Consider the following 12,136-nt stretch of genomic DNA (forward strand, 5'->3'; position numbering starts at 1 on the left):
TGCAATGTCTCTGGATGTTGATCTGTTGTATTTATCCTACTTGGAGTTTGTCACATTTCTTGGATACAAAGACTAATGTTCATCAAATTCTAGAAGTTTTCAGCCACCTTTCTATTTTATTCTGCTACTTTCTGTCTTCTCCTTCTGGTAGTTCTATATCTATATCTATATCTATATCTATATCTATATATCTATATCTATATCTATATCTATATCTATATCTATCTATATCTATCTATATCCACCCTTAATGGTGTTTTTCCTTTCTTTTAGGCTTTGTTCATTTTTCTTCATTTTCTTCCTCTCCATCCCTTGAGTCACATAACATCTATTGATTGGTTTTCAAGATTCTTTCATCTGCCAGTTCAAATCTACTGCTGTGCCCTCTTGCTTATTGTAATTTTCAACTCCAGAATTTTCATTTGGCTCTCTCTCTCTTTTTTTTATCATTTCAATGTCTTTATTGGCATTCTTTATTTGATGAGACATTGTCATCACAGCTCCTTTACTTCTTTAGACATGGCTTCATTTGGTTCGTTGAATGTATTTAAAAGATCTTTTTTGAAATCTTTGTTAAATCTGACATCTGGGACTGCTCACAGGCAGTTTATGTTTATGTTGCCTGCTTTCCTACTTCCCCACCCTATTTATGGGTTACACTTTCTTCTTTTTTTGCCTATCTCACTTGTTTGTTGTTGGAAACTGTACATTTATGGATATTGACTCCACTTTACCACTCTGGGGCTTTATTTTATTGTTGTTTGCTTATTTGTTTGTTTCTTGGCCTGGCTTGACTATTGTAGTGAAGTCTGTGTCTCCAGCATAGAATGGAGTAAAGTCTATGTCTCCAGCCTCCTCCTTACTGTTCTTCCTAATTGGGGTTTTCTTCCCAAGATTAAGTAGTTGTTCTTGAATAAATGTTACTTCTTAATTTACTGGATGCCCTTGGGACAATTTCCAAAGACTTTAAATTGCTATTGTTGGTTTTCCTTTTCATTATTTTTATCAGTTATGGCTGTTGTGCTAGGAAACAGGTTCAAGGGGTTCCTCATGCCACCGTTCCAGAAGTGGAACTCTTGAGAGAGTTTATTCTTAACCTATCTTGGGACCATAGCAGTGAGAAGGGTAGAAGACTCCGTATATGCCTGTGCAAGTGTTGGAGGCACAAATCTAATTAAGCCAAGAAAAGGAAATATGCTGGCACATATGATTGAAGGAACAACTGTCCCAAAAGAAGCTGCTAAGGCTCTGTCTCTCCCTCTTTCTTTCAACTTGGCCTCTCCCACAGAGGCTTCCTCCTTAGATTGGCTCTCTGCACAAGCAGCCCCAGGCTTGTGCTGTGAGCTCACTGATCCAGGGAGGGAAGTTTTCTTTCTTCCACAGTACCAATCTCACAGAGGGCCAGTGATTAGCCTCATGCCAGTCACATACCTCCTCTTGTGCCAGTCACTGCAGTGAGGGGTGCAAAGAATGGTTATGTGCCAACTGAGGTAGATCAGGCATGATGTATTCCAGAGCCACATGGGGTGAGGCAGGGCCCTTCCCAGCAGAAAGAGGGGTACTGGTTTGGAAAGTCAAACCAATGGCCTCTACTTGCCCCTCTAATTTAAAATGTGTATATAGGCAGGCACACACAGTTTTATTTACAATTGCTCTTCACACATCGTAAACCTCTTTCACAGATTCAGAACTTAAAAACAAACTTTGTGAGAGTCTGTATCTCTCTTAACTGCACTCTGCATGCAAAAATGAATGGCCTTTTCCTGAAATGCTGAAATGAATTCAAGTTGTGCAAGTCAAACAAAGAGCAAACTTGAATCCTACCCAGAGGTAAACTTCTCCAAGAGGGCTGCGGTTGCTTGGCTTTAATAAATTGAAATTACAGAATGGCCTTCGACATGGCAATTTTCACATCATTTTGGACATCAAATTGATTTTGACTCTGTTTAGATGGCAGTGAGGCTGAAAACTCTGACTCACAGAAGTTCAGGATAACAAATTGATCTTGCCTAGCTTTGGGGGATGAGGGGAGCCTCTCTGTGTTGGTTTCCACCAGCATGAGGTCATATCTGGTAGCTTGTGCCTCTTGGAGGTCATCTGGGGCAGCAAGCACCGGCTGCCCTGTCCAGGGTCACACAGACTAGAGGACAAGGGAGGTACCCACATTGTCCTGTGGGTATTTGCACACTGTGTTGGTGGACACAGCCCCCTGATTCTGTTGCTCAGCCCAGCCTGCAGTGGCCTGGCCTCTAGCTCTGGAAGGTTCTCTTTTGTCTTCCTCATTCCACATTCCAGTGTCTTCTTGGCCAGAGGGCTTCACTGTTCTTCAGCAGCTTCCACGATGGGCTTGGGTTTACCTCATCCATGTAGCTACACGCATCTGCCAGCAAAACCAAGGCCCAAGCCAGCTCCTCTCTTGAAATTCTTCCAAGTGTAGGTTTCCTTTTCTTTCACTGAACCTGACACCCTCTCCCAAATTGAGCTAAGCTCATCGAGGTTGCCCTCCAAGAGGTCCATCAAGTTCTGCCAGGAGAGTCAAACTCCTCATTCTACTTCCCTCTCAGGACAAAACCCTTGGAAGAGGTAGAACCTTAACACTGGGTCTGAGAACATTTATGGGGCCACAGCGGTGACCAGGACTTGTGGCAGTGCCTGTCTCGGCACCGTCTGCCAGGGTGGAGCACACCCCCAACATCTTCCTCCTCATGCACACCTGACCCCTCTCCTCCCCTGCCAGCTACTGCCCCTTTCTTGGCTCCCTTAATAGAAAAAGACCCTAAAGAGTAATTACTATGTCCAGTTCCTCCTGGGAGAATGGGAGTCTCTCTTAACCCCACTCAATCAGGCTTCTGCCCTCATCACTTGTCGACACCTGTCCTCCTCGAGATCACTGGTGACTTCCGTGTTGCCACATCCATTGGCCAGCACTGAGTTTCCCTCAGTGGCATGTGTCAGGGTGGGTCCTCCTACTCCTGATATGGCTTCCAGGATACCCTGAAAAAAGGGGGGCTCTGGCCCCCTTCCGAGTGTATGCTGATCCTCCCCCTTCTCTCCCCGCCCTGAGTGTTGGCATCCCCCAGGTGTCTGTCATCCTTGGAGCTCTTCTTGTCTTCCTCCACATCCCACATTGGTGATCTCATCCATTTTGTTGCTTTCTGCACCCTCAGAATGTCAATGGCTCCCAGGTTTGTACTTCTAGCCAAGACTTTCCTCCTTTCCTCACTCCCGACTCCTAGTCCCACTGTCTCCTTGACCCTGGGATGCCTAACAGAAATATTGAATTCTGCATGCCCTGGAGTGAACTCCCAACCTTAATCCCAGCTCTGCTGCACCAAGTGTCTCTGTGGACGGCCAGCCTTGGCTGAGTGGAGGGCTTGAGTTTTCACCCATTCCTCTCTCCCTCTTACGTGCCATGGGCAACCTGTCAGGAAATCTGTTGGCTTCCCTTTCAAACCCCAGTAGAACTGAGCATGGTGCACCCCCTCCCCAGTGCCCCTGGTCTGTCCCAAGTATGGCTGTGGGGATTCTTTTTCTCAAACAGCTTTATTGGCATAAAATTCACATACCATACAAGTCACCCACTTAAAGTGTACAGTCAGTGGCTTTTTTTTAAATTTTTTTTTAGAGTTATTCATTTATTTATGGTAGAGAGAGAGAGAGAGAGAGAGAGAGAGAGGCAGAGACACAGGAGGAGGGAGAAGCAGGCTCCATGCCAGGAGCCTGACGTGGAACTCGATTGCGGGACTCCAGGATCGCGCCCTGGGCCAAAGGCAGGCGCTAAACCGCTGCGCCACCCAGGGATCCCCGTCAGTGGCTTTTATTTATTTTTATTTACTTATTTTTTTTTTCGTCAGTGGCTTTTAATATATTCTCCAAGCTGTACAACCATTGCCACAGTCAGCGTAGGACATTTGCATGACCCCTGGAAGACCCCTCCCTCCTCAGGTGTCACCCTCTGTTCCTACGTCCCCCCAGCCCTAGGCAACTGTGAACCTCTTTCCTATCTCTGGATTTGCCCGTGTCCACAGGCCTTTCATAGAAACGGAATATTAAACGATGTTGTTCTCCACCCAGTGATTCTTCAATGTCTTCAGTCAGATCATGTCTGTCCTCCACTCAAAACCCCACAACAGCCCCCCATCATTCATCTGAGGAGACAGCATCCTTACAGTCTGTGAGGTGCTGCGCCATCTGGCTCTTTGCTACCCTGTTCCCACTGCCTACTATTTTCCCACTGTCACTCCCACTGCCCTCCTGGCCTCCTGGCCCAGCATGGGCCCTTCTTTCTGCCTCCAATGCTCCCATGGCTCCTCCCTCCACCTCTTTCAAGGCTTTGTTCACATGGCCCCTTTCAGGGAGGTATACCCCGACCACTTGTGTATTTTGCAGTGGCTGTAGCACTCCCAGCCTCTCTGCTCTTCTTTTCTTGTTCTCCAGGTGCTTACCGTTGTCGGCATACTCTATGTTACCTCCACTGGAATGGGAGCTCCCTAGGCAGGGAGTGGCATGCAGCTGGTGGTGTGTCCCAGGAGCCATTGCGGGGGCAGGGGGGGCTCAGTCAGTAGCCAGGGGATGATCCGTGTATACCTCCCTGTGCCACAGAGAGGTGTTGGCACATTCCAGGGAACTAGAGCTGCCCCAGCTCCTCCATGGTTTCCTTCAGGGCTTAGGAGGCGCATGCATTCCCCCAGAGCAAATGTTACTGCTTCACCTTCTTCCAAGCCACTGGGCAGCTCAGCTGTTTCCAGAGCCTGCAGCTTCACCGGGGTCTTGTTATTGGGCTTGGCGTGTGTGTTGTAGGATGGTCATGGCTTTGATGGGGGCAGCTCCAAGTTCTGGGTAACTCACCATCCTTCCACCTGGACCCTCACAAGAGCAGCCAATGGTCCAACATATTTCAGGAGAGAGAAAGAGATGTCATGGCTTCTTTAGCTATGTTGCTTGATGCTTTCTCCATTGGCTCCTTGCAGGACGAGAAGCACTAGACTCTTGCATCCTGGTGATTTTGGGGATGAAGGCAAGACCAAGGGACACATTACTCCTTGCCTTGACATTTTGCAGTTGAAGCCAGCCTCTCCGGCCCCCCAGGGACACAGAGAGAGCCCCAAAAGAGGCCCCAGAGCAGGAAACTCTTCCAGATGCTGTAACATGGTGGCTCAGATAATCATCCATCGCCTGAGCTCAGACAGCAGCAGCCACACTGCCCTCCCATTGCGAAGCAATCACCTGATGTGATTTGGTTCAAAGTAACTAAAGGGATCTCAAAGGGGAAACCCTCTTGGAAAAGCCCTGCAATGAGAGGTCTTGACAGCCTTTCCATGTCCCTGGCTTAAGGTCTCTGGCTTTGTCTCTGTAATTTTCATTGAAGTCTTAGGACCTCAGTCTCAGCCTAGAGGTGGGGCTTGCCTGGCAGATTTGGTATTTAGATTCCCTTTCTGTACTCCTGAGGGTAGCCAGAACCTTTGGGACTGCTGTCCATCTTCCCCAAGCACCAGGGAAGAGTGTTTGCCTTTTCTGTCCCCACAGAAGGGCGTGGGTCCAGAGTCTACAGGCTTGAGGGGAAGGATAACCCTGAACCTCCTTCAGAGAGGGGATGCCCGTCTTCTCTTCTGGGGCAGCGCCTTCCCTTCCTGGAGTCAAGGATGCCTTGGGGCAAAGGGCTGGGCCGGATGCAGCCACCTGATGGGGTCAACATCTCACAAAGCACAGCTACCTCTGGAAGCTAGGGCATAGCAGGGGCTTCGGGGCAAGCACTGTCCTATGGCTGGGGGGCAATGCTCAGTGCAATGGGGACCAGAACTAAGACCAAGTAAACACAGACACTGGTGACAGGAGCAGGGCTGAGGCTTGAAGATTTCTGAGAAGAGGCTGAGTCAGATGAGGAGATGATCCACACTCTGGTGGGTGATAAGGACAGTTGGAGCAGTCCTCGTGCAGGGAGAATGCGTGGGGCCTCCTAGGAGCTCTATCTGGGGGTCAGCAGTTCAGGTGGGGGCCTTGCAGTAGAGAGGAGCAAGTTTGGTTGGTGTCAGTACTGGATTCTAACTTTGGTCTGGAAAGATGTGGTCCACCCTCCTTCCTACCTCCTTCCCTGCTCCCTTCCCTTCTAAGGCGGGGCCTGGCATGTGAGCCCTTTCACTGGTCCCAGGCAGATGCTTCTAGCCAGGATGGGAACAAAGCCCTTCCCCTGTGACCTAGAACTTATCTGCAGTGCCAGTCCCTAGAACCTGAGACAGAAGGGCCAGGCAGGTGTCTTTAAGGCCTACCTGCCAATTCTCTTTGGGGTGCATCTGGTTTCCACTGGGCCTGGGCCTGGTACCCTTGGCAAGACTCAGACACACATGGGTGGGCACTTGGTCCCATAGGCACAAAGGATGTTTTCTGTTTCACGCACCCTGAGCACTTCATGGTGTCCCGCAGGTGGGGTAGGTTTGTCTTTTTGCCCCCAATTATTCTCTCATTTCAGCATGCACAGACCATCACCCTCTGCCAGACTGATGGCCCAAGGATGAGTCCAACACCTGCTTTTCCTTCAGGAGTTCATGACTTTATAATCCAATCCACGTCATCCATGTTTTAATAGAATAAAGTACAGACTGCTGTGAGAGTCTAGAAGAGTGACTGGCTCTGTTTGCAGGGGTGAGGAGCTGGGGTATGGAGCTGAGTTTGGTAGACTGAATGGGAGTGTGCCAGAAAGGGCAGGTGGGGGCAAAGCAAACAGCATTTTCTAGGACGCACAATTGCAAGTGCAGCCCAGGAATACTGGTGAGTCTTCTGGGCAGGACACAAATGTGTGGGGTGATAGGCCTCTCAACGGGCCCTGGCCAGTGAGGATCACACTCCTATGGAGGCCTGGGTTGGTCCAGGTACTGTTGCAGGGTCCAACGTGCTGAGGTCGGTATGCAGGCTGCTGCTGGCTGGTTGGAGGTGATGAGGTATGACCTCAGCACGGCCTGGGCAGAGGGTGCAGATATCAGGGGACAGAGCAGGCAGTGCCAGCATCTGACAACTCCCAGGCTGTGGGAGGGAGGCAGAGGGGAAGAGGAGGGTCGTTGGTGTCTTCCAGGATTGGGATAAGGAAGAGTGAGGTGTTGTCTCACTTGGGCTTTTGGCACCGAGTGGCTCTGGATGTCCCAGGGAGAATGTGGCAGCAGGGTGGTGGGTCTGGGGCCTAGAGGATGATTCAGGCTGCAGATGGGCAAGTATCTATTGGCCCACACGTGGTCCTGGCATAGGGAGCAGGCGTGGAGGGAGGGAGGAGGAGAGTGAGTGTGAAGCCCCGAGGATGCCCAGCCCTCTGTGGTGAGGAGTCAGACTGGGTGTGGGTGAGTAGAGCCTGTTGGGCTCCGTCTCCTGTGGGGATCTGGCCATACTCACTTTCTGAGCTTCTCCACGCAGGGCTGGCAGGTTCCCCCCACCCTGGGGCTTCCTACCTGGGTGATGTTTAGAATTCCCTGCAGAGCAGGGGTTAAGCCCCGTGGTGCCTGGCCTGTGCATGGGGTGGTGATGTCCGTGGGTGCCTGCTGGAGATGCCCTTGTGGCAGGAAAGTTCTCTGGTGGCAGACAGCATGAATGGAATTACTGAGAGGATAATCAGTAGGGAAGCAGAAGCTCGGCTGGGGAAGGACCTGGAAGAGTCCTGAGGCAGGTGAGCCTGGACAGTGTGAGGGGGCATTGATGATCCTACAGTTTTTCTCCTGACCTGCCTGGCTCAGGGCCCACATCCAGGGGCTCCTGAGATGTGGGCCTATCTTCCCCCGCAAACCTCATCCTCTCTGTGTGCCCGTGTGCACAGCCTCCTAGAGCATAATGTCGAAAGTGCGTATCTGATGTCTATTTAAGGCCAGGTCTCCCTCTGGTCTCTGCAGGGGCAGGCCCCAGAGTATATATGGGGAACGACCATCTCAAGACCTGCACACACCTGTCACAGCTGAACCCAGGGTAACATTTCAGGGCCCAGTGAGTGCCAGGGCTGGGGGAGCGTTTGCCATCCCTGCTGGCCCTGCAAGGGCCAGGCTAGACTTTCTAGTCATTCTACCTGCCCGCCTGCCCGCCGAGCTCTCCTTTTGCTAAGCCACTTAATCCTGTGATGTAGTTCCTCTGCCAGGCCAGCCCATCGATCGGGACTCTCAGAGGTTTGATTACAACGCTTTCTAACAAAGTCAAAAGCAAATTTCTATGGGAGTTTTATAGTTAAGTAATTGCAGCACTTCGGGTCGTGTGCCAAAGCCCAGGAATGTCCCGGATAGGGATGTCAAGAGAAAAGTTCAGAAAATTAAATAAGAAAGAACGAAGGTGAGCATTAGCTAGTGAGGCTGGGAGGCCGTGGGAAGCTCCCAGCAGCCTGGAGAGGGTGAGAAAGGGGAGTTGTACAAGTGAGCCATTTCATGCTTAATTACAATTGCCCGTAAAGTACTTAGGGAGTCATGGTGTGCTCTGAACTTGGACAATTAATGTAATTAAACATTCATGGTGCCTGTGGCCCATTTCCTGCCAGGGGATGTCTTTGGAAGCAGAAGTGATTTTTTCTTCTTGGAGGTGATTTCAAGAGCGGCCTGGGAGGGGTGTTTCTTGGAGGAGGACCTTGGGGGACACACCCTTGAGCCCTCAAAAGAGTTTTTGCTTTGGAGCAGCTGGAGGCCCAGGCTGGGGGAACAAGCAGGGGTCTGGTGTTTGTGGCCCGTTCCATATTTGGGGGCATTTACAAGCCATCTGAGTCTGACTCTCTGGCATAGGGCAGACTGTCACCTCCTTTCCCTTGATTCTCTGTCAAGGACTTTAAGGTCCCCTTACTTTTCCTGAGTTTCTGCTGTTTTATGTGCCCTGAACACATGCCCTGTGAGTCACTGTGCCTATTTTTCAGAGAGAGAAACTGAGGCCCAGAGAGGGAGACTGGCTTCGCCATGTCTCACTTGGGAAGTGGCCTTGCTGGATCAGAACCCAGAATACCTCTCAGGTGTCAGTGGGGAGCGGGGGGTCTTACTGAACTGGCCAAGCTTATCCAGGGTCAGCACTCACCACTGAGACTTTGGTCCAGACTCTGAGTCTCAGCGCTCATCTTGGAAGGGGTATGAGGATTTCTGCTTAGGTGGTTATAGATGGTGAGTGAGGTGACAGGTGTGAAGGCACCGCCCCTGGGGTGCTCATACATGCTCAGGATCGGACTGGCAGGGTGGTGAATGCCAGCTAGGTTTGGTTGGTTGGGATCGTGCTAGTGCCAAGGGCAGGGCCGGCAGAACCAGACGTGTCTGGCGAGCACTCCAGCTGTGGGCACATTTGCTGCCCTGGGAGGCATCAGATAGATGCATGCAAGGCAGTGGTTGCATTGGGTTGAGGGCCAGGTCCTGAGCAGAGACTCCTCTCATCTCACACCCAGGCAAGCCTTACACCGTGGGGGGTGGAGGCACCCCCAGCCCATCCTGCTGGAGGCCATGGGCTGTAGTGAGGTGGCCCCCACCTGGCCTCCCTGACTGGACAGGACAGAACAGCTGGCTGGTGCCTGGACAAGATTCTGGGTGATGGGCAGGAGTCAGTAAAGATGCTCATAACTTTCTGTTCACCTGTTTGCAGTTGCTTGATTCCCTTCCCCCTAGGTGTCCCGGATGGCAAACCCCATGGCTTACATTAACCGCATACACTCAGGCCCCCAGACCACCCTCCAGCCCTCTTTTTGCCCCAGACACCTTGTACCTGAGTGCCTAGTAGATGTCTGTCTTTGGAGTCCCCACAGGAGCTTCAGGCTCAACATGCCCCAACTGGCCTCCCCACCTCCATGTGACACCTCCTGACGTCCCCTCTGAAGCAAAGGGCTTCCCAGGGTGATGGGGTGCCCAGCTCAGCTTCCTACGTCCTGCATCACCGCAGTGATGATGATGATGTTGCTTTACAGCCCCCTGCGTGCTTGTCCTCCGCATCTACTCTATCAGCTCTCTCTGCTGCCGCATCCCCCCCCCAAGAAGTGGGGGCTGCTCTGAAGAACAAAGGGAGCCACATCTCTGGCCATGTCTTCAGTATGACGATCTTCCACACAGTGTGGGTTCCAGTGGCCTCTGCCCCTGACCTCACCTCTCCTCAGCCCTCTGTGCCACACTCTGCTTGTCGCTCCCTCACTCATTTCTAGCATCGTGTGCCCCTAATCCTCACATTTTTATTTTGATCATCGGACACAAGTATTGCTTTTTTTTTTATTTTTTTTAATTTATTTATGATAGTCACACAGAGAGAGAGAGAGAGAGAGAGGCAGAGACACAGGGAGAGGGAGAAGCAGGCTCCATGCACTGGAAGCCCAACGTGGGATTCGATCCCGGGTCTCCAGGATCGCGCCCTGGGCCAAAGGCAGGCGCTAAACCGCTGCGCCACCCAGGGATCCCCAAGTATTGCTTTTATTAAGTAATAAAAGGGAATCTTTTATTGGGAATCTTTTCATACGTTTAAAAGCTGCTTGTTTTTCTTTTTTGAGAACTGTCCATTTATACCAATACCCATATTCCTTTTGAATTCCTGGGCTGTTTCTTGTTGATTTGAAGGAGCACTTTACATATTAGGACATGAATCCTCTATGTGTACATGTTTAGTGGGCTGGTGGCTGTGTGTGGGACTGGGGAAAGACCCCAAAAGAGAGGAGGAGCCTGGGGTATAACAAGTGTCTGTTGCCCAGCGAGTGTTCATTGGTTCTCCATGTGAGGATCCCACAATAATTCATACCCACTAGCAGCTGGCTTCAAGAACAAAGAGACACAGGTAAATAGTGGGTATGAGCTGCGGCTGAGGAAGTTTCAGTTACTGTAGGGCTCACCACCTATTGTCTCTGCAGGCACAGAGTCCATGCAGTTGGCATTGTGGGTACCCTGATGGCCGCGGAGGCCCCTGTGAGGGTTGCTTTGGCACCACACTTGACCTGTGCTCCGGCCCAGGGCCTTGGTGTCACCTGGTGCCTGCAGGTGGTAGGGGTGTGTGTGCCTGGAGCCATGACAACAGCCCTCCCAGGAGGAGAGGGAGAGGTGAGTAGCAAGAGCCAGGCCCCTGGCTGCCTTCACGCTCTGCCCCTATAAAACGATGGCCAGGAAGGAAGTGGCCACACCTTTCTCCGTGTCTGCCCATGACCGTTCCTGCCAAGAAAATACTGGCCGTAGTTCTTCCACGCCTGCTGCCTCCCCCTGCCCTCCTGACCTCAGTTTGCTGATCAGTGGCACAAGGATAACAGTGGCTTTCCATTTACTAACAGGTGGTTTGGGCCCCAGTTTATTGACTTATTTTGTCAAGCCCCATGTGGATGTCTGGGGACCTGGAGGGGAGCCAGAGGCAGCCTTAATCTTCCAGGAATTCATGGTAGAAGGTGTGAATTTGTGAGTTTGTGGGCATGAATGTGTAAGCATGAGTATGAGTGTGGGTTTAAGTGTGCACATGTGTGTGCAAGTTTGAGTGTGTGTGCTTATGCATGCACGTGTGTGTGTATGTGAGAGAGAGAGCGAGCAAGTCAACAGGTTTGTGATAGTGACATTGCACAGATTGCTGTCATGAGGGTCACGTGGCACGGGGCCTTGCAGATGGTTGGTACTGACATACTTCATGAGCAAATGAATGAATAGAAACAAAGGTTTTGGGAGCCAGGAAAGTACCTATTGACTCGGCCAGGTGGAAGGGGCAGGTGGTCAGGAATTGTCCCAAACAGGAGAAAAGCGGGGGCTGGACTTTGGAGGCACAGGACTTGCCTGGCGGAGAGTCCTACCCAGAGAGTGGTGTGCAGAGATCTCCACTGGGGGAGAATCCAGCAGGCAAGGTGGTCGGGTGGATAGGGCCTGGGTCATACGGGCTCTTAGTGTCCAATTCGGTGATGCAGATGGGAGCAGCAAGCCTGAGTCCCCGGGTAACTGGGTGCCCTGAATGCACGACAGTGATGGCAGTGCCCTGGCAGGGCCAGGCAGGAGATCTGTGGTCTGCAAGCTGGCAAGCTCGTCCACTGTGTCTCAGGGCACACCTGGCAGAGTCACATATGCTTGCTTGCTTTCTTTCTTTCTTTCTTTCTTTCTTTCTTTCTTTCTTTCCTCTCTCTCTCTTTCTTTTCTTTCTTTCTTTCTTTCTTTCTTTCTTTCTTTCTTTCTCTTTCTTTCTTTCAAAACATTTTATTTATTTATTC

The 12,136-nt window shown here is 51.0% G+C and overlaps 1 protein-coding gene and 1 long non-coding RNA gene across 5 annotated transcripts in view; both read left to right on the forward strand.

Annotated features, from left to right (window-relative positions):
• The window catches only part of ADAMTS2 (ADAM metallopeptidase with thrombospondin type 1 motif 2), a 224,684-nt gene that overhangs the window by 102,686 nt on the left and 109,862 nt on the right, over positions 1–12,136 (forward strand). The gene's annotated exons all lie outside the window — the stretch shown is intronic.
• LOC140641138 (uncharacterized) lies at positions 629–6,633 on the forward strand. Of its 4 annotated transcripts, none has more exons than XR_012037658.1 (4): positions 629–2,433; positions 3,065–3,185; positions 4,075–4,179; positions 6,467–6,633. It is a non-coding gene; the product is annotated as an uncharacterized lncRNA (long non-coding RNA). The 4 variants fall into 4 exon arrangements; XR_012037656.1 differs by having other exon boundaries at positions 633–2,433; positions 3,081–3,185; positions 6,467–6,631; XR_012037657.1 differs by lacking the exon at positions 629–2,433 and adding an exon at positions 2,442–2,583.

Source organism: Canis lupus, chromosome 10 (genome assembly GCF_048164855.1).
Source record: "Canis lupus baileyi chromosome 10, mCanLup2.hap1, whole genome shotgun sequence".
In the NCBI taxonomy this organism is placed as follows: Eukaryota; Metazoa; Chordata; class Mammalia; order Carnivora; family Canidae; genus Canis; species Canis lupus.